Below are 22,072 nucleotides of genomic sequence, written 5' to 3'. Positions count from 1 at the left end.
TGTTTTGATGACGCTTTGTGATTTGTAGGTGAAGTGGTGGTTTCTGGCATCATATTATAGCAACAAGGTCTTCTGCTTAAATCCATGGGAGTGGGATGTTCATTTATCTGGAATGTGCAAAGGAAGACCTTTTCTGTCTAGCTTCTGTGCCTTTGAGCATGCCATTCATTCTGTCTACAATTCCCTCTCTCCATCTGCATGAGGCCGACTTCTATTTGTCCTTCAAAAGTCAGCCCACGTGCCCTTGCTCAAGAAACCTCCCTGACTGTGGTGCTGCTCTCCTTCCACCTGTGTGTTCCTCTGGTGCATTTGACATTAATTCTCTATTTGACATTAATTCATCCGTAATTTCTGCGTGTCTCCCCAAACAAGTGTAAGCCCCTTGAGGGCAGGACTATGTCTTGTTTTTTAAAGGAGGATTTTCCCAGCCAGACCCTTCCTGTCCCCCTACTCACTCCCTGCCTGGGTCAGATGCCTCTTTTCTGGGTTTTCCCTCAACGGTGCTGACCCCAGATTGGATCATCTATTCAGGGGTCTCCATGCAGACTGCATCTTCCTTCCTTGGCTTTGTACCTGAGCACCTCTGTCCTAAGGCTTGACACATTGAAGGTCGATGACTGACTTGTCCTGGCTTGCCTGAGACTTTCCTGATTTTAAAACAAAAAGCCTCACAATTCCACTCTTAGGTATATACCCCAAAGAATTGAAAACTGGTACTCAAACCAATACATGTATACCCAGGTTCACAGCAGCACTATTCACAATAGCCAAAAGGTGGAAATAGCTCTAATGTTCATCAGCAGATGAGTGGAGAAACGAAATATGGTATAACCACGTGATGGAATCTTATTCAGCCATTCTTATAGCTGAGTAAGAATAGAATGGAATACTGATACATGTTACAATGTGGATGCACCTCAAAAACATGCTAAATCAAAGAGGCCGGACATGGAAGGCCACATTTTGTATGATTTCATTTATATGGGATGTCCAGATAGGCAATACCACAGAGATGGAATGCAGATTGGAGGTTGCCAGGAGCTGAGAGGTAGAGGACAAATGGAGAGTGACTGCTTAAGGGGTACATGGTATCCTTTTGGGGTGATGAAAATATTTTGGAAGTAGATGGCTGTTGCACAACATTGTTACTGTGCTAAATAAAGGTCACTGGATTGCTCACTTTAAAGTGGTTACTTTTATGTTATATGCATTTTATTTCAACAAAAACATAAAAAATCTGAATCTTGTGTGAACTGGGATAGTTGGTGTGTTACACCATTTTGCATTGCCAAAAAGGAATACTTGAGGCTGGGTAGTATATGAAGAAAACAGGTTTAATTGGCTCATAGTTCAGTTCCCCAGGCTGTACAAGCATGATTCCAACATTTGCTTCTGGTGAGGGCCTCGGGAAGCTTACAATCAACGCAGAGGCAAAGCAGGAGCCAACGCCCCACGGTGAGAGTGTGGGGATGTGCCCCACGGTGAGAGTGTGGGGATTTGCCACACTCTTTTAAGCAACCAGATCTTGTGTGAACTGAGGGTGAACTCACTCATTACTGCAAGGAGGGCACCAAGCCTTCCATGAGGGATCTACTCCCATGACCCAAACACCTCCCACCAGGCCCCACCTCCAACCTTGGGGATTACTTTTCAACATAAGATTCGAAGGGGACAAACATGCAAACTGTATCAGCTGGTCCCCCTGATTGTAGGGGCTCTATAACTATGGGTTGAAAGAGAGGCTAAAGAGAGAGGGAAGGTTGCTTCCACAGTGAAGTCAAACCCAAGACCTTTTAAAGCTCTTAAAGTGGAATTGCCTAGTGGCAGGGGTAGAAGGCCAAGAGACAGTGTGGCCTCCAAACTGGCTCCCAGGAGGCCCTGAGCCTTTTTTTCATGCTGTGGCCCAGCATAGACAAAGCTCCCTCTGGTTCCCTATGACCCAGCTGAGAGTAGCCTGGATCTTAAAGGACAGGCTTTGTTCAGTTTTAGAGGAGAATGAAAGAGAAATAAACATATAAGAGGTATTTATATAGCACGGGCTTCTCCTCTTACTGTTGTTACTTTGCTTGGAGAGGTTTGCAAGCTCATGCTTGCCCCACATTATCACAGGAGGAAAAAGGAAATGCCCCAGACATTTCCAGCACTGAACCCTCTATTAGAATAAGCACATTAGAAAAGCTTCCTCTTTGCTGTTTCGTGCTGGTGTGCCCTAATAAAGATCTCCAAGGCAGTCAGTGTGTGTGTGTGTGGGGAGGGGGGCGAGTGGGGGACGGTGGCTCTTCTGACATCTCTAAGACCTCCAGAAAGTTCTGGGGGAGAGGGGGCTTGGCTCTTCCTTTTTTTTTTTTTTTGAGACAGTCTCGCTCTGTCACCCAGGCCGGAGTGGAACCGTGCGATCTTGGCTCACTGCAACCTCCGCCTCTCGGGTTCAAGTGATTCTCCTGCCTCAGCCTCCCAAGTGGCTGGGATTATAGGTGCATGCCACTACACCCGGCTAATTTTATATTTTTAGTAGAGATGGGGTTTCACCATGTTGACCAGGCAGGTCTCAAACTCCTGACCTCAGGTGATATGCCCGCCTTGGCCTCCCAAAGTGCTGGGATTACAGGTGTGAGCCACTGCGCCTGGCCGCTTGGACTCTTCTGTAAGTGGTTTTACTCTGTACGATTTTACTTTCCAGATTGGCGAGAGACAGAAGGCAGGCTTGAGATCCTGGAGAGAGAACTGCTGTGAGGATGGTTAATTCTGGAGGGAGCCTGGTCTGCAGAGGTGTGTGACCTCGGTAGATGGAGCTGCTCCTACCTGTGCATAGGTAGATTGGCTGTTCTTCTTGCTCCTGGTAAGGTCACGGGCATTGGGTGTTCTCTGGATGAGTCAAGTTGTGTGAGTACTGGCCTCCGCTTGCCTTTCAGACACTGGCAGTCACATGCACACTGTGTGTCCACAATGGAGGAGGAGATGGCTATGTCTCTCATTGCTCTCAGGGTTGCCTTTGTGCAGGGTACCATGGTAATTCTGCCTTAGCCCCAGTGAGCAGAGGAAAGGAGAATAAAAACACATGCAAAGGAACCCAGGAGCTGGAGAGGAGGAATCCACAAAACATACAGAAGGGGTACCTGAAATAGAGTGGCTGGAATAGACAACTTCAGCAAGGGACTGCTGTAACAAATCATCACAAACATGGTGGTTTAAAGCAACAGCGATTTGTTCTTTTACAGTTCTGGAGGCCAGAAGTCCAACACCAAGGAGTCAGCAGAGCCATGCTCCCTCTGAAGTCTCTAGGGGCCCACCTGTCCCTGCCTCTTCCAGCTTCTGGTGGCTCCTGGTGTTGCTTGACTTGTGGTAGCATCACTTCAACCTCTGCCTCCACTGTCACATGGCCTTCATTTCTGTGTGTATCTGTGTATCCTCTCTCTCTCTCTTTTTAAACATGAGGACACCAGAGATCCACTAGGACCTCGTCTAAACATCTGCAAAAGACCCTGTTTCCAAATAAGGTCACATTTCAAGTTCTGGGTGGACATGACTTCCAACCTACTGCACTATGTGAGGAGATTTAAGCATTGAAGGAAAAGACTCTTTGGTGTCAAAAACGTACAGTTTGCCAACTAAAAAATCTGATATATGAATCAAATGAGAAGATGAGACCTGAACTGGTGGCCTTGGAAGATCAAGAAGAAAAACTTGAACAGAACAAAAATATAAAGAGAGAGAACTCTCATGGGACAAGACAGGAGACTTGAAGGATGGGTCCAGGAGCTCCAACATTAGTTCCACAAAACAAAAAAGAAACAGAGAATTAAATAGCAAAATAAATAAAAATAAAAACAAAACATTTCTTAAATGGAAGCAAATTCTTTGAATCTTCAGTTCAAGAGTTTTCGCCAAACTCCAGACAAGGATATAGAATTAAGATAGATTTATGCATAATCTGGTAAAATTCCTGGTAAACCTCGAGGATAAAGAAAGTCTCATCCTCACACATTCTCTATTTCTCTATTGGCTGGCTTGCGAAACCATTTGTTATTATGTAACTTTCCATGTTTCCTTGACAAGTTTGCAAGACCTTGATAGCAGGAAGGATGCTTTACTCAGATGTCCATCTGTTCTAACATCTGGAAATGCAAAAAGTTGATGCACAAGACAGGAGAACTAGGATACCCTAACAGTCCATGTACAGTAGTCTAAGAGGCACACGGGTATCGTTTGGAACGACGTGGACTACAATAGTGCTAGTGGCCACATGCTCTTGCCTTGCTCAGCTTAGGTTGGGGAGGCCTGTGGCTTAATTGGAATATTCAGGAAGAGGTGACAGAAGAAAAGGAAGTCCTATGTAGCATAGCTGGACCAGGGAAACCAACCTGTCATCCTCCAGTCTACATCAGTCTCAAGTACAACCTCACCCTCAGTCTGCACTCTCAAAGGCAAGGCCAAGAGAGCCAGGATCCTGACTCTTAGCATAAAAAATGTCCAAGAGATAGGCAGAGATAGTCAGCTTTGTAGCTTCCAAGGTACAGCCTGAGACCCTGGTTGTATGTTTGGGCTAATCAGGAAAATGGGCACAAACCCAGGATGTGTTTGTGGGGTAAAAATGTAGGGGTTAGAAAAGGCAGCAGTGGCCAGGTGAGGTGGCTCACACCTGCAATCCCGGCACTTTGGGAGGCTGAGGCGGGTGGATCACTTGAGGTCAGGAGTTTGAGACCAGCCTGGCCAACATGGTGAAACCCCATCTCCACTAAAATTACAAAAATTAGCCAGGTGTGGTGGTAGGCACCTGTAATCCCAGCTACTTGGGAGGCTGAGGCATGAGAATTGCTTGAACCTGGGAGGTGGAGGTTGTAGTGAGTTGAGATTTTACCATCGCACTCCAGCCTGGGCAACAAAGTGAGACTCCATCCCAAACAAAACAAAACCAAAAAAACCCAAAACAAACAAACAACAACAACAACAAAAAACAGCAGCAGCTAGCCTGGCAAAGCAGATACCCAGGTGACCCCAGTTTTACATCAGGGTCTTAGGAGTGACACAGGCCTCTGATCCCTAGCTTCTCTGCTCACCTGCAGTGCAAAACTGGACAAATGTGTATACTCAAAAAACTACCTTGAGGGTGACGATTCTTAAACAGAATAAAAACAAAATCAAAGTGCTGGTGCAGTAATAGGTACACAGCAAGAACTTGAATGATTTTTTAAAATTAATGTTTATTTTATTTATTTCTATTTTTAAAATAGTGACAAGGCTACGTCCAGATTTCGCCTCTAGTAGGGCCTGGGTGGCTCCTGTCTGCTCCCTCCATGTTGGGCTGACTCAGCACTGGCTGAGTGGACTGAGATTTAAGTGCTGGTTCCCATCCTAGGAGGGAGGAGAGCTGGGAGGGAGGGTGGATCTGACACCCTCATTTAGCCAAGCCACATATCAGATAGAAAAGTTGAAATCACTGCTCCCCATTTTTGGCTCTTTATTTTGAAATTATGACACGGGCCTCTAAGGTTCAACCCCTAAAAGCCTTTGCACACACTTCCCTCATTATCTCTCCTTGCCAAGAAAATAGATTTCCAGCTCATAAGTTGACATGTGAATGTGCATGTCTTTTCCCCATGCAAAAATGTAAGGGTATCAGGCACCATTGTTAGCTTTTTTTTTTTTTTTTTTTAAATCCATAGATTCATTCAATAAATACTGACGTTTTTAACTCTGTGGAATACATTGAAGTTAGTTTTGTGGAAGACCCAGAAATGAGTAAGATATAATCTTAACTCACAGGGTAGTCACTGACTACTAGGGGAAGAAGAAAAATACACAGAAAGATGGAAAGTGATACAGACTGTGAGGCAAACAAATGGGTTACTAGGGGAGGCTGTGGAGGCTGGTGCCAACCCTTCCAGCTGAACAGAATCAGGGAACTGTATCTGGTACTAAGACCTGCCATATTCTTGTTGGGCCAGAGACTGAGTTGTGGCTTTTCTATACATCATCCCTTTATTTATCATAATTATCTAAAGAGGTAGGTTCTAAAACTAAGGCTGAGCAAGATTAGAGATGTTAAGTGAGTAACCCAAAGACACAGGATGAGTAAGGGGCTGATGTGGGCTTCTCACCTGGGGTCATGTTGCTTCTCTTCTCAAAGCCCTCCCATAGTGTCTCTTCCCACTCAAAACAGAATCCAAATTCTTCTTCCTGGACTACAAGATCCTGCATGACCAGGCCCCTGCCTGCCTCTCAAACCTTATCTGCACCATCTCCTTCTAAGCTGACATGCTCCAGCCATTCTCACGTTCTTATAGTTTCTCAGACCCAACAAGCATGCCCTTCACCTAAGCCTTTGCATTGCACCTTTCCTTTATTTGGAATGCTTTTCCTTCAGATCAGTATGAATTGGTTTCCTTGCGGGTCTCACCTCTAATCCCCCTCTCAGTGAGGGCTTGCTGGGCCACCTGAGTCTCTAGTTACACTCAATTGTCTAGGCCATGTTTTATTTTCCTCCTAGCACATATCATCTCCAGATATTTTCTTTCATCACCCCCTTTTAGAATGACTGTCCCACAAGGGCAGCACCTGGCCTGTCTCCTATACCACTCTCAGGGCAGTCCCAGCTCATCTACCTCGATAGATGGATATCAATTAGTGAAATGCTGAATAGCAGGTCCCAGAATTGGGTGTTAAGGGCATTGTAGAGCAGAGCCTTAGCTTCAAATGTCAGGCTAAAGGGTTTTAGTTGGATTTACTGAAGTGCGTTTTTGGTAAAGGCATTAAACGCATGAGAGTAAGGTTTATATTATTTTGGAATTGAGGCAACTGCTATCAGTGTTTTAAAAATGTCTCATGAATCTTGATTGGAAGGATCCTTTTGCCTTTTTAGACATTTTGTTTTTGATCATGCACAATTTCCTTCTGATGGAAGAGGCAGAACAAGGGGAAGAAGCTTGAGTGATGGGGCAACATGCCTCTCACCCACAGTGCCCAGGCCAGAACTCGGACATGGAAAGCCATGCTTCAAAGAGGGCGTCTGAGGTTGACCTGATCATCTAAGCCATGGAGGGGAGATCTGGAGTTTAATGAATGAGAAATACAGAGAGGGCAAGTCAAGACTGGCCATGAGGAAGAGACCAGGAACATGGGGCCTGGGACATCAGGGAAACTGTGTTGACTCTGGGGCATATGCCAGCTATGTTAAAGGAAGTCATCTCGATTCACTTGGCAGGGCGAGAGCTTTGTTATGACTGCAGCTGGCATTCCCTCTAGAACGAGTCTTTCCTCCCACTCCAGTTTGTATACAGTTCTTCCAAGTTGTGGTTGAAGGATGGCTGCCCCGGCTTTAGAATGATTTCTTTGAAGCCAGTGTTTCTCAGGCTTTTCCATCAAAAGTGCCACCTTACGGGAAGAGCCCTGCAAAGTTGGCTCCAGGCATGAAATTTCTTGGAATATTTCAATGCTTTATTTGAAAACTAGGTGAATTTTGCATTTTATATTCATATCTGTTTGAATATCAAATCATGTTTGAAATGATCATTGGGTAAAAGAATGTAATCATTTTATTTTTAAAAACCAAATCTTTGAATGAAATGGATTTCTTTGAATACCACTTTATTAAAATTAACAAGTGTACAGAACATGTTCTGTATACTCTGAAACTTTGCATGCCTCCATGTTCCTCTGGGAAGAGTTGAGTTGAGGCCACAGGAAGAACAACTCGAGGTAGCTCTTGGCTCTGATGGTTCACAGATCTGGGAGAATTTGTGCTGCCAGGACTTGGCCACGCTTTTCACTAACTGTACCAGAACAACTCCCAGATAGAGAAGGCTTATTTCCTAGTAGTTGAGAGCTGCGAAATGGCGAGACATGAAAGAAGCATTGGGCTAGGTTAACTCTCATCAGTGTCTTTGTTTATGAGTCTAGATGGGGCTGGCAGATGCCTCACATCAGCATTATTTAGACATTAAGTGATTCTAATTGGAGACTAACATGTGTCCTCATCACAGTTGACCTTATTTATGGAGTGGCTGACATCTGAATGTCAAATTTGCATCAGTGACTTCTCCTAATAACCACTTTAATATGTGAATAACAAATTTACAGCAGGGAAAAATATACATGATATTCTGATGATTGCTCGGAAGATGGCTTCCTTCTGTGCATGAAGATGGGAGGGCAAGTGGATTCCTCCTTTTAATTAGGAGACATTGGCTAAAAGATAGAGCCAGAAAAAAAGGACACACTTTACCTTAGATCAGCAGACATGTAGAGTTCCTAGTTTGTTAATACACTCGGCTAAGGACAAAGGGAGACCCTACTTAAAGATAAGGGAACCAAGCTCTGGCCTCAGAAAACTTGAAGCTGTTATAAGATAGAATAAGAAAGCGTACAAATCAGTATACATCACAGAACTATGTGATCAAGTCATGAGGGAGAGGTACAAGTAACACTATTTTGTGGTTGTCTCATTGGAAGGACCCCTGGAAAGATGGTGCATTAAATAGGAATGTGATTGTCTCCAAAGCCCAGCAAGCCCTATGTCTGTGACTTCAATGCAAACCTCTGAGTTGTCTCCTTCTATGAGAAGTCTTGGGTATGTAGTCCAGGCAGGCAGAGTGACTCTCTTGGGCCCCAGAAACCCAGGCTTTTTCTAGCATTCCCCCTTTGCCACACTTAGTGTGAAGGGTTTGGTGCTGTTTGTTGCCTTGTGGTTGCAAGAGGGCTGCTTCATCTCTAGACCTCAAGTCCACGTTCCAGGTTGGAAATGGGAAGGGTGAAGGAACAAAAAGGCCTCTCTTCAATAATTTTATTATTATTATTTTATTTTATTTTAAATTCTGGAAGGGAAGCCCTTCTTGGCAGACTTCTGGCTTTATGTTATTAGCCAGAACTGTGTCACAGGCCAGCCCTATTTGGAAGTACCCAGGGAGGAGAGGATTTTGAGTGGGGTTTGGGTAAACAGTGGTGTCTGCCTGCCAGAGGTACACTGGTGGAGGCAGGAGGCCGTGAAGCTACAGTATGGGTGAAGATTTCATCAGGTATATGTACGCGTATGTCTTCGTCAGTTTAGGCTGCTGTAACAAATTAGTATAGAATGGGTGATTTAAACAATATAAACAGTTCTGGAGGTTGGGAAGTCCATGATCACATGCCTGGGTTCTGGTGAGGGCCTACTTCCTGGTTTGCAGTTGACATCTTCTGTGTCCTCCCATGACAGCGAGAGAAAGAGAGAGAGCGCTCTCTTGCATCTCTTTAAGCGCAGTACAATAGTCTCCTCTTATTTGCCGTTATGCTTTCTGCTGTTTCAGTTACGGGTGGTCAAATGAGGTCTGAAAACATTACATGGAAGATTCCAGAACAGAAAAAAACAATTTGTAAGTTTTAAATTGCATGCCATTCTGAGTAGCATGATGAAATCTTGTGCCATCCGGCTCTGACATGAATCATCCCTTTATTTTATAAAGTATCCACACTTTATAGAATACGCACCCTTAGACACTTAGTAGCCATCTGGGTTATTAGATCAAAAACACATAGTGTATACAGGGTTTGGTACTATTTGCAGCTTCGGCCATCCGCTGAGGGTCTATTCCCTGTGGATGAGGGGGGACTACTATAATCCCATCAGGGACACTCCACCCTCGTGACCTTGTCACCTCCCAAAGATCCCACCTCCTGTACCATCACACTGGGGATTAGGGTTTCAATGTATGACATTTTTGGAGACTCAAACACACAGTCCATAACTGTGGGAGAGGGGGCACTTAGCATGAGGCAAAATAGAACAGTGTGAGGCATGGTTAATAAGGAAGTGGAGAGCATTGGGAATAGAGTTTGAGGGTGGAGCCAGGAGCAGGTGACTCTGCAGTGTGCTTTGGGGGAAGAAAATGAAGCCGAGGCAAGACACAGCAGGACTGCACGACGCTGTCTGTTGGTGGAAGCAGAGGATGTGTGTGTAGAAGGGCTGTAGAGCTGGGTCTAAGGGCCCCATGGACTCAGATCTGACCCCACCGCAGGCAGTTCTGATGTTCTTGAACCTTTCTTTTGGGGAGAACAGTTGATATTACTTGGCCTGTGTGCATGGTAGCTGTGTTCCCACAGGATTGCCACACTGAGTAGGGGCTAAAGATGCTTCCAGTTTCCATCTTAAACATCTGCATTCCTAGGGAGAGGGGAAAGAGGTAAACAAAAGTATTAAGATAATACCTCGGCTGGGCACGGTGGCTCACGCCTGTAATCCCAGCACTTTGGGCGGCTGAGGCAGGCGGATTACAAGGTGAGGAGTTCGAGACCAGCCTGGCCAATGTGGTAAAACCCTGTATCTACTAAAAATACAAAAATTAGCTAGGCATGGTGGTACGTGCTTGTAGTCCCAGCTACTCGGGAGGCTGAGGCAGGAGAATTGCTTGAACTCGGGAGGCGGAGGTTGTGATGAGCCGAGATCATACCACTGCACGCCAGCCTGGGCGACAGAGCAAGATTCCATCTCAAAAAAAAAAAAAAAAAAAAAAAAAAAAAAAAAAAAACCTCATATAGATCGTGTTGCTAATCAGGGCAAGTTGGCTGCTATTGTATTCACTTGTTTGTTGAGCAATAGTTCTTGAGTGCCTACTGTATGCATGGCACTGAGCTTGGTGCTAAATAACTACAAGTCTTTGCCTGCCAAGAGCTGTCAATGTGATAAGGAAGAAAAGGCAGAATTAGTAACCATGCCAGGCAGCACAGGGTGACACTCCCAAATGAGTGGTTCAGATAGAATGTGAATTCACGGGAGCTGTGGGTCACTGTGTCACAGAGAAGGTGGCACTTAATTTGTAGGCGTTGAAAAGGAGGTAGAATTTGAATGAAAAGTGGGGAGAATGGCAGGTCATTCTAGGTCAGGGAAGAGGCTGAGGAAGGAGGTGATATGGCACAGGGCATCACCCACACAGGAGAGGGTGAGAGACTGGTCTAGGGAATGCCAGGGTGGGAAGGGGACCACTGAGTCAGGTCATGATGGTGCATCTATCAGGAAAGGGCAGGGGGAGAGAAGTGGGTGGCCCTAGGATTGATCCTGGCTCCACTCGCCACTAATCACTTGTGTGTCCTTGAGAAAATATTTCAACTTCCTAGAATCTCAGAAGCATCTTTAAAATGGAAGCAGTAATACTGACCTAGAGGATGGAGGTATGGTGCATTGCAGTAATATCTTAAAATAAAAGCATGTGTTCTGGGGTCAAAGAGACCTGGGTTTAATCCCAATTATTATATGACCTTGGATACGTTATAATTTTACCTATAAATCTGTCAGGGTCCTCAATGTTTTTGAGATGCACAGAAACTTATGCTGGAGGTTAAACCTCACAGGAGTTGGGTAAAGGATATTCATTAGTGTCTGACTTTTTCAGGAGGGCCACCGAGCCAGGTTTGGAAGGCATGTAGGCTACCCAGCAGCAGGACTGCCTCAGGGGAGGAGATGCCCCTGCCACTGCTGCTGGGCCAGACACTGCCGCACGCCCTGCTTGTACAGGGTACTGTCATCTGCATCCCTGCCACTGGATGTGGATGTCCCTGAGGTCACCCTTTCTGTGGTGGCTTTCCAGTGGAGCTTTAGGTCACCAGATTCCCAAAGCAGATCTTCTGGGTACATCTGTTTGGCAGAGATTGGGTCACATGCCTGTGCACTAGCTGCTAAGGAGGCTGGGAAATTGAGCTCCACTGTTCTACCTTCGAAAGTGGGAGAGTCTCTGAATGAAAGAAAGGTATTCAAAGGTTTCAGGAGCCAAATGCATGACTAGTGTTCCTACGATGTAGCTTATGAGCTTCTCCTGAGGACTAAATGATATCATGTGTGTCAAGCACTTAGCATGGTGCCTGGCACAATAAGCAAGCAGTAAATGCTAACTATTATTAACTGTTAATGGCAAATGTGGAAATGCCTAGGAAGAAGCAGGTGGTAAGTGTGCTGACAGCTGACAAAGCAGTCTCCCAGGGAGAAGAATTCAGCATGGCCCACGACCTCACCCTTGGTATCAGAGGCTCTGAAAACTGACTCAGCTGCACATGGAGCCTGAATTTGTCTCAGGAGCCAACTGCCCCATTCCTGTTGAGTAATTCTAATTTATTAAATAACAGAAACCACCGTGTCCATGTATCCCCTGTTGGGCCTGTCTATCACATAGTCCTGTCCCTGTGGGAGAGACCCATGGGAAACCATGTGAATTAGAAGTTCATTTGGTGAGCATTAACTCAGATTGTGGAATTTCAGAATAGGGGTTAGAGGATGAAGAGTTGTTTGACTCATCAGTCCAACACAGGGAATCAGGGGTATCCCGTGGCTGGGCAGGTCCTGTTCTGGACCAATAAAACCCCTGGACCAGTGGTATGCTAGCAGGTTGGAAAGAGAGGCCCGGATTTGTAGCATTTACCAATTCTTGTGGTCAATTTCACCGTGGTCAATTTCAAACTACCAACCTGATGTGATATCAATCATACCAAGAAGGAAGAGTTGGGAAAAGCACTCAATATGCTCTTGTAAGCCTGTACAGCTGGTTCTACCACATCTCTCCCCTGGACTGAATTGGACTCTGCTGGGGGTGGGCTTTTAAATTTTTACATTTTGTTATTTTTATTTTATTATTATTTTTGAGATGGGGTCTCATCCTGTTGCGTAGGCTGGAGTGCAGTGGCACAATCCTGGCTCACCGCAACCTCCGCCTCCTGGGTTCAAGCAATTCTCCTGTCTCAGCCTTCCATGTAGCTGGGACTACAGGTGCATACCACCATGCCTGGCTAATTTTTTGTACTTTTAGTAGAAACAGGGTTTCGTTATGTTGGCCAGGCTGGTCTCAAACTCCTGACCTCTTTTTCCCTCTTCTAATTGCAAAAGACCTGAGGTAGAACATTGGAATAAGGAAAGGGATTAAAAAAAAACTTAAATGTCAACTGAGCAAACCACTCTTACCATAGCGATTTTTTTGTTTATAGTATTTTTTTCTTTCTTGACTTGCATCATATGAAATTCATGAAATTCAACAATTTTGATTCATAAAAAGGCAATTTTATATATGATTTGACAGAATACATTTCACATTGTATATCAAGTTTTATGGCCTGCTCTGCACATACTGTTATATCATAAACATTTCCCCATGTCATTAAATTTTCTTTGAAGTTGAGGTGTGTAATGGCTCTTTTCTAGTAAATTGGTTGTGTGGCCATAATTTTTAAACCATTTATTTCATTATAGGACATTTGAATCCCTTCCTCCCGCCCTCCCTTCCTTCCTTCTCTCCCTTCTCTCCCTTCTCTTGCTATTATAAGAAGTGCAGAAATGAAAATTCTTGTAACATTAATTTTTGTGCCTATCTCTGATTATTTCCTTAAGATATAACTGAGAATTACCTTAGAAGACCATCTAAACATTGGAATAACTTTAAAAATCCTGATACATTAATTCCAACATGCTTTCCTATAATTATACGAATTTATCCCCTAACAATATATGAAAGTGAAGGTTTTATTGCAAAGTTGTTCCCAATGAATATTGACTTTTATCTTTATCTTTTCCAAGTGCATTAGAAAAAAATGGTAGAATAAGTTTGTTTCACATTTAAAAATCTCCAGCAATGAATAGAGAGAACAAATGAGGGAGATTCTTGTCTGAACCTCTATTATGACCATCTGTCATAATGCTTATTTCAACAAGATGGGACAGAGGCAAAGTTTTAGACTCATGGCCCCAAGCTATTTAGGGCCATCCCTCTATCCATGCCCTCTCTTTTACCTACCACCTTCTATGCCCTTTTCCGCCAACAGTATGACAATGGGTGGCCCCGATAGGTGAGTAAGCCTGTGGCCAGATGGCTGAGCATTTCTGATTTTTTACATGATTGAGCTGAATTACTATCATTTGGTATAGGTGACTCATCTATGCAATCATAACACATTGTGAGGAGCAGAAAGAACTGGTGTGGGTGGCTTATCAGGCCTTGGGCACAGGGCCCTCTTATGTTGCTCCAGCTTGCTCATTTTCAATTTATTTCCAACTTCAATATACGACTTCCAGCATTGGCAAACCTGGTTTTAATTTCCACCTGTGTGTTGGGGGTGTGGGGAAGGGAGAGGGAAAAGGCAGGCAGAAAAAGAGGAATGCACAAGACTGTCATTATGGGTTGGCAGGCACAGACTGAGAATTTGCTTTGGGGTAGAGGGAGGAATGAGCAATGAGATAAATCCTCCAATTCGGTTCCAATTGTCAAAGCTGAAAACTCAAATACGTGGGAGAATGGTGTTGTCTTTGTTCTACCACTGATGAAGAATGTCAACAGCTGATTGTGCATTTAAGCCAAAAAATGTAAAACTGTGGGATGTTAGGGGAGAAAAGGGTCATCCAAACCAGATTTTCCAAGCACTGAGTTCATGGACCCAGGAAAGGGATTTTTCTTTGTTGGCAGTGGCCACCATAGCCTATGTCTCTTTTTGCCCTTCTCCTCTGTGGTTCCTGATAGAGAATGGCGAGTGCTTGTTCCATGTCATGATCTGGGTTGAGACTGGCTTAGAATGTGCACAGGATGGCACTGTGAAAAAATGTGCACAGGATGGCAGAGTTAGTCACACTGGGTGACACTAGTGGCCCTGGCTGGACAGTTATCAAGTATCTCTATGAACTGAGTATGGTAGTCACCTTCTATGGCCTCTGTGAGAGTTAAGATACCATGCTTTTTAAAAACACTTTGGGAATAAGGTCTATGGATGTATTTTTTCTGTTTGTTTATTTTGTATCGTGGTGTAATATACATAACATAAAATGTACCATTTTAACCATTTATAAGTATGCAGTTCAGTGGCATTAAGTACATTCACATTGTGCAGCCATCACCACCTCCCATCTCTACAACTTTTTCATCATTCCAAATGGAAACTGTTCCTATGAAACAATACATCTCCATTACCCCCTCTCTCCAGCTTTTGGTAACCTCTACTTTACTTTCAGTGTCCAGGAATTTGACTATTTGAGGTACTTCGTATAAGTGGGATCACACAATATGTGGCCTTTTGTGGCTGGCTTACTTTAATCAGTATAATGTCTTTAAGGTTCATCCATATTGTAGCATGTGTCATTCCACCTTCCTTTTATTTAAAAATTTTACTTTAAGTTCTGGGATACATGTGCAGAAGGTACAGGTTTGTTACATAGCTATACATGTGCCGTGGTGGTTTGCTGCACCTATCAACCCGTCATCTAGGTTTTAAACCCCACATGCATTAGGTATTGGTCCTAATGCTCTCCCTCCCCTTGCCTCCCACTCCCTGACAGGCCCTGGTGTGTGATGTTCCCCTCCCTGTGTCCATGTGATCTCATTGTTCAACTCCCACTTATGAGGGAGAACTTGCGGTGTCTGGTTTTCTGTTCCTGTGTTAGTTTGCTGAGAATGATGTTTTCCAGCTTCACCCGTGTCCCTGCAAAGTACATGAACTCATTCTTTTTTTATGACTGTATTGTATTCCATGGTGTATATGTGCCACACTTTCTTATCCAATCTATCATTGATGGGCATTTGGGTTGGTTCCAAGTCTTTGCTATTGTAAATAGTGCTGCAATAAACATACGTGTGCATGTATACTTCCTTCCTTTTCAAGGCTGAATAATATTCTATTACATACCACATTTTAGCACAGGTATGTATATACCACCTTCTGTTTATTTATCCATAGATGGATCTTTGGATTGTTTCCTTCTTTTGGTTGTTGTGAATAATGCTGGTATGAACGTGGGTGTGCAAGTGTCTGAGACCCTGCTTTCAATTCTTTTGGGTATATACCCAGAATTGCTGGATGATATGTTAATCCTATGTTTCTAAATATATAATGTTCTAAAAATGAGACAGTAGGGCAGTGAAACTATTCTGTCTGATACTGCAATGGTAGATACATGCATTGTACATATGTCACTATCCATTAAGTGTACAGTGCAAGAAGTGTACCCTGAAGTCAATGATGGACACTAGTTCATAATAATGTATAGATATCCATCCAGCACAAATGTACCACACAAAACAAGACGTTAATAATAGGAGAAACTAGAGTAGAGGGAGAGAGGGGGTATATGGGACCTCTCTGTTCTTTAGGCTCAACTTTTCTGAAAAAGTTTTGTTTCTAAAAAACAAAGTCTGTTAATATATTTTTTAAACAGAACTACAGTTTGACCCAGCAATCCCATTACTATCTCATTCTGTCAAAAAGACACATGCACTTGTATGTTCATGGCAGCACTGTTCACAATAGTAAAGACGTGGAATCAACCTAGATGACCAACTATGGTAGATTGGATAAAGAAACTGTGGTGCATATACATCATGAAATATTATGCAGCAAAAAAAGAATGAAATCACGTCATTTGCAGCAACAAGAATGCAGCTGGAGGCCATTGTCCTAAGCGAATTAACACAGGAACAGAAAACCAAATACTGTATATTCTCACTAGTAAGTGAGAGCTAAACAGTGGGTACTCATGGACACAAAGATAAGAACAATAGACACTGGGTATTCCAAAACAGGGGGGCAAGAGCTGAAAAACTACCTATTGGGTCCTATGCTTACTACCTGGGTGATGGGGATCAAACTCTACATCTCGGTATAACGCAATATGCCATTGTAGCACATCTGCACATGTACCCTCTGAATCTACAATAAATGTGGAAATTTTTTAAAACAGAGAACTTCATGGAGGAGTCCACTGAGTAGTTCCCATGTAAGCGTCAGGTCCTCTTCCTTCACTCCATCTGTTGTAATTCCATGCCTTGCTGGCCTTTGGATGTCATGGGTAGTGCCATTCTTATTTACTTCACCCTCCTGGAGTCCTCCCCCGGCACCCAATTCCCTCTGTACTGTAGCCTCCCCTTATCCATGGGAGATATGTTCCAAGACCCCCAGTGGATGACTGAGACCATGAATGCTGTGTTACCCAGGCTGGAGTGCAATGGTGTGATCTCGGCTCACTGCAGCCTCTGCCTCCCTGGTTCTAGCTATTCTCCTGCCTCAGCCTCCCGAGTAGCTGGGACTGCAGGTGCACGCTGCCATGCCTGGCTAATTTTTTGTATTTTAGTAGAGACAGGGTTTCACCAGGCTGGTCTTGAACTCCTGAGCTCAGGCAATACACTCACCTCGGCTTCCCAAAGTGTGAGGATTACAGGTGTGAGCCACTGAGCCTGGCCCTTTTCTTTCTCTATATATACACCTATGATAGCGTAATTTATAAATTAGGAATAGTAAGAAATTAACATAAATAATAATAAAATATAACAATTATAAAATTTGAAATTTATGGAATGTGAGCTTGCTCTCTCTCAAAATATCTTACTGTATGATACTTAGCTATTTTTGGATTGTGGTTGACTCTGGGTAGCTGAAACTGCAGAAAATGAAACCTCAGATAAGGGGGACTACTGTAGGTCACTCCCAGCATCTGGCCTTTCTCCTTCTTTCCGGAGACTTCTCTGAACTCCTTTGCCCTTGCTTGGGTAACACAGAGGAGGGATGCTGTTCACCAGGGAGAACGAGTCAGCTCTAGAGAAGCCTGGTGAGGGTCCCAAGTGCATTCAAAGTCAAGTCAGCACCAGCCTCTGTCTCCGGGGCTCCAGACAGCTGCTGGCTCCAGGTGGCTGCTGGCTCCAGAGCAGATTTTCCAGTCGTCAGCACTGTCAGCGAAGGAGGTCGCTGTGGAATCTTCTAGGCTCCATTGCTTTCCTCAAAAAGAAATCAAAATTCTTTATTATGGTGTCTGAGTCTCTATTTGGAGCTTCCAGCAACATGGTGACAGTTTGTTTGCTACAAGACAAATATTCTATATACAATCAAACACTAAAATGTGACTGAACTTGAAAGAAGAGAAAAGGGAAGCCCCCAGGTGCCATAAACACAGAGGGTGGTAAGAGTGAGAATGAGAGGGATTTTACTGCTGCAGCTGGCTGGGGTTTCAGGTGGATAAAGGCTCTGTGTCCTAGAGACTGACTTTTATTTCCTATTGAACAGTTAGAGACCTGACCCAGAGGCCTGTGAAGAGTAGGGAGAGGACAGCCTCAAAGTGCCCCTTGGTCTTGGGCACCAGAAAAGCCCTTCACACCAGCATTAAAGTTATTAAAGGGAAATTACAACTCCAGGTCTGTATCCAAACTGGGCATCAATTACTGAAAGGCAAAGGATTAACACAAAAGTGGTCCAAGACCATTTATGTACCAGAATCCCCCAAAAAAGCAAACCTAATGCTGCTGTGTTATATTTTACAACTTGGAGTCCGTTAAAATCCTATAAGGAATACAACACTTGTTAAAGATGACCTAACAACAGCAGCAGCAGTAATAATTAAACCACATAAGAAAACCAACCACAAAGAGGTAGAGTCAGCTAAAACAACAAATGGAGCATGTTTGGCACATTTAGCACTATTTAGCAAAGTAGTACCCCAAGAAATAAAAATTACAAAACACATTGAAAAACCCCCATAAAATAAGTTTGAAACAAGAAGGAAAGAAAAATGAATAAGAGTAAGAGAATCATAATAAAATGACATTCAAATCTATTTTCCCCACAAGATTTTGAACACTTTGGAACAGGGTCTCATCTTACACAATCACTCTGTGCCCCCAGAACCCAGGACCCAGTAAGACTTAATGGATGTTTGGTGAAAGAATGGTGTCTCCTCATCACTGCCTTAGGAGGATGGTGGCTAAGCACATCTGATATGTGCCTAGATTCTGCCCCTTTCTAATCCATGTGCGTCAAGGTAGGACAGGTCAGTGGTCCACAGGGAGCAGCTCTAGGGTCTTCTATTTGGACACTCTTACCTTTTTTTTTTTTTTTTTTTGGCCTTCAGTGGTATAAGGGTGCTAATCCCAGAATCAGGCATATGCCCACTTTGTAATATGGCACAAAGGTGAAAGAAATATAATAAAAGTAACTTTTCTGTTCAATATGACCATTAATACCAGGAAGCCCATTTTCCCCCCCAAAAGACTATGACAAAGAACCCTGGAGAGTTCCATGCTTATATGCACGCAGAGCTCCCAGCTGTGCACACACAACTCTCCCTCCAGTTAATCCTTTGGGCAACTTGGTGAAGTGGGAAGACATTGAATTTGTGCTGGAAGAATTGGCTTAGTTTTGTCCTGAGCATCATGAGCCTGGTCCTTGAGTGATGCTCTCAGCTTCTCTGATCTTCAGTTTATATCATATATTGAATGTGATGAATAAGACACAATCTCCCAGGATAGCCAGGAAGCTTGAATAACAGGGTGAAAACATCCTATAAAAGTTAAAGTGCAATATAATATAAAGGAGACTGATCCCTGATGTAGAGTAAAATGCTTCACTATATGTGGCAGAGCAAGCGACCGTGTAAGATTGGCGGTGAGGGAGCATTATGATGGCCCCCAGAGGAGATAACATCTAAGGCAAGATTGGAAGGAGAAATCTTGGCTGGCAGAGGAATGAGCACATGCAAAGCTGGAGAAGAAAGCACATGGGACTTTAGAAAGAAAACCAGTGTGGCTGGATCGTGTCCTCCCTTCTACCCAGTGGCCTCCCTGAAATTCATGGTATTGAATTTCTAGGTCTTGCCCATGTAAGTGGTTGATGAAGGAGAGTCCCTTCACCCCAACTGTCTACTCCAGGCATCCTGCACCCCTTTTTGTTCAGCCTTTCTGGTGCTGAGCACTCTAACCTCACTTCAATCCTTGCTCTAAGTATCATCTTCTTCCATTAAATTCAGATATGCCCAGTCGCAGGGGTATGTGCCTCCCCTCCTGCACAGCCTCCTCTCTCCTAAATGCCCACATTTATTCTATTTCTAGCCCTGTTTATGATCCCCCTCCCCATTCACTGCTCTGCTTGTTCCCAGCTGCCATTTTATTTTAAATGTGGGGTGAGCTGATATTGAACAAGATAAATTTCACAGCCCATCAGCACAACACATGTGACAAACATCTGTGAAAACAAGTATCTTGGGAAAGTTAAATAAGGCTTGAAAAAGACTTCCTAGTATCAGACTTAGAAGCATTGGGTTTGGAAGGAGGCAGAGAGAGTGGAATCAAACCAGGACCAGCAAAAGTCCTGCGTTAGTCAGCATTCAACATGTTTTCTTATGCACAAGGCACAGTGTTGGAGGCTGAGGGAGACACTGAAGTGTCTAAGATGTGGTCTTTGCCAGAAGGATGCTATAATCTATTTTACAGCGATAAGGGGAAATTAGAAAATAAAACGAGCAAACAGCCAATATTTTAGATAGGTCATTGAGTTCCTCCTCAGTACTTGAGTCCAAGCTAAAGAGATGTTATTTTCCTCAACCCTAGTGTTGAACTTTGTTCAGGAAATAGAGTTGACCAGTATGTCATGGGCTGAATTTAGAATGCACACTCACAGATGACGTTGTGTAGGGTGCTCAGAGTGTCAGGGCAAGAGCGGTGCTGGGTTTGCTTCCCTGGAGGATACTGCTGCTTCAGAGTTTGTGTGTAAACTCTCTTACAGTCATCTGTGGGGGAGGTTGTTACAGTGATAGAAACTTGGAGTTTCAGGAGTTGATGAAACTGTTAGGTGCCACCTACCACCTATGGTTGGAAAAGCTTCCACGGTGCCCCTCTCAGGGAAAGAGCAGGTCAGCAGGTAAGACCCTGGATTGAGGGGTTCAGAGACCTGGTTCAGTGCCTAGTTCTGTTGCTTTTTAAGCTGTGTGGCCGAGTGAGTTACTGCAAATTTCTAAGCCTGGGATTCTTGAATTGGTCAGGACTCTTGGTTGCAAGTGATAGAAAATCCCATGGGAATGGGTTTACATGACATTTTCTTCTGATGCTGCTTCTGATACTAAATGTACGTCTTTTATCCACACCAACAACCAGTTCTCCACACCAACTGGGTGTCCGACAATTCGATTCAATTCTGACATCAACGACCTGGAGGTAATGTAGATCCCTCAGGTTAAAGACTCGGTCTCACTAGACTTCCCCCACTTCTGATGCCAGTCGCAAGATTTAGGGGCCACCAGTACTTCTGACTGACCACCTACAAATTTGGGGATTCCTAGGACCCTCCCCCTCAGGTTTGATAATTTGTTAGAGTGACTCACAGAACTCAGAAGAGCACTTTGCCTGCTGTTACTGAGTTATAAAAGAAACAACGTAGGAACATCCAAATGGAAAACATGCAGAGAGCCAGGTCTTGGGGGTGGTGGGTGCAGAGTTTTCATGATCTCTTGGGGCTTGCTACCCCTTCCAGCATCTTCGCCAACCTGGAAGCTTCCCAAGTTTGTTGTTTGAGAGTTTTATAGAGTTTAATCTCCAGCCCCCTTCCTCTTCCCAGAGGTCAGTGGATGGGGCTGAAAGTTCCAGTCCTCTTGTCACTTGGTCTTTCCGGTAACCAGCCATCCTGAGGCTATCTAGAAGTCCCAGTCTAAGTAAACTCATGAGTATAAACTCATGTGTGATCAAAAGGGATTCATTATGAATAACAAAAGATGCTCTGACCCCTCAGCAAATTCCAAGGGTTTTAGGAGTTCTGTGCCAGCAACCAGGGACAAAGACCAAATACATATTGTTATTATACCACAGAGTTTAATTATGATAAGGGGTTTCAGGCATTTGGGGCTCAGGTAATTGAAATATTCAGTGCTTGTTTTAGCCAGAGACCTGGTTTGTTCTGAAATTCATTTTCCTCCACTTCTCAGCTTTAGCCTACCTTTGTGTTGGCTACATTCTTAGGCAGGCTGTCTTCAAGAGAATAAAACTAACTACTGGCAGCCCGAGATGTGTTTACTCCTAGAGTTTAGCAACCTCTACAGACAGAAAGCTGCTCTTTCTCAATAGTTTCAGAAAAAGAGAATCCCAGAATTTCTCTTTTGACTGGTGTGGGTCACATGTTTATCCCTGAGTTAATCACATAGCCAGGGGGTGCAACACTCTGATTAGCTCCACCCAAATCATCACTAAACCCTGGGATCCTGCATGAGCCCCACCCAAACCACAAGACCCAAGAATGGGGAGTGAGGGGTTTCTGAAAGGAAAAAAGATTTTGTCTCATCAGCAGGAGGAGAAATGGTGAACAGGCAGGCAAAACCAACAGTTATTCATGC

The sequence above is a fragment of the Mandrillus leucophaeus genome, unplaced genomic scaffold, assembly GCF_000951045.1.
Source record: "Mandrillus leucophaeus isolate KB7577 unplaced genomic scaffold, Mleu.le_1.0 Scaffold514, whole genome shotgun sequence".
NCBI classification, from domain to species: domain Eukaryota; kingdom Metazoa; phylum Chordata; class Mammalia; order Primates; family Cercopithecidae; genus Mandrillus; species Mandrillus leucophaeus.
Note: the sequence above shows the minus strand (reverse complement) of the source record.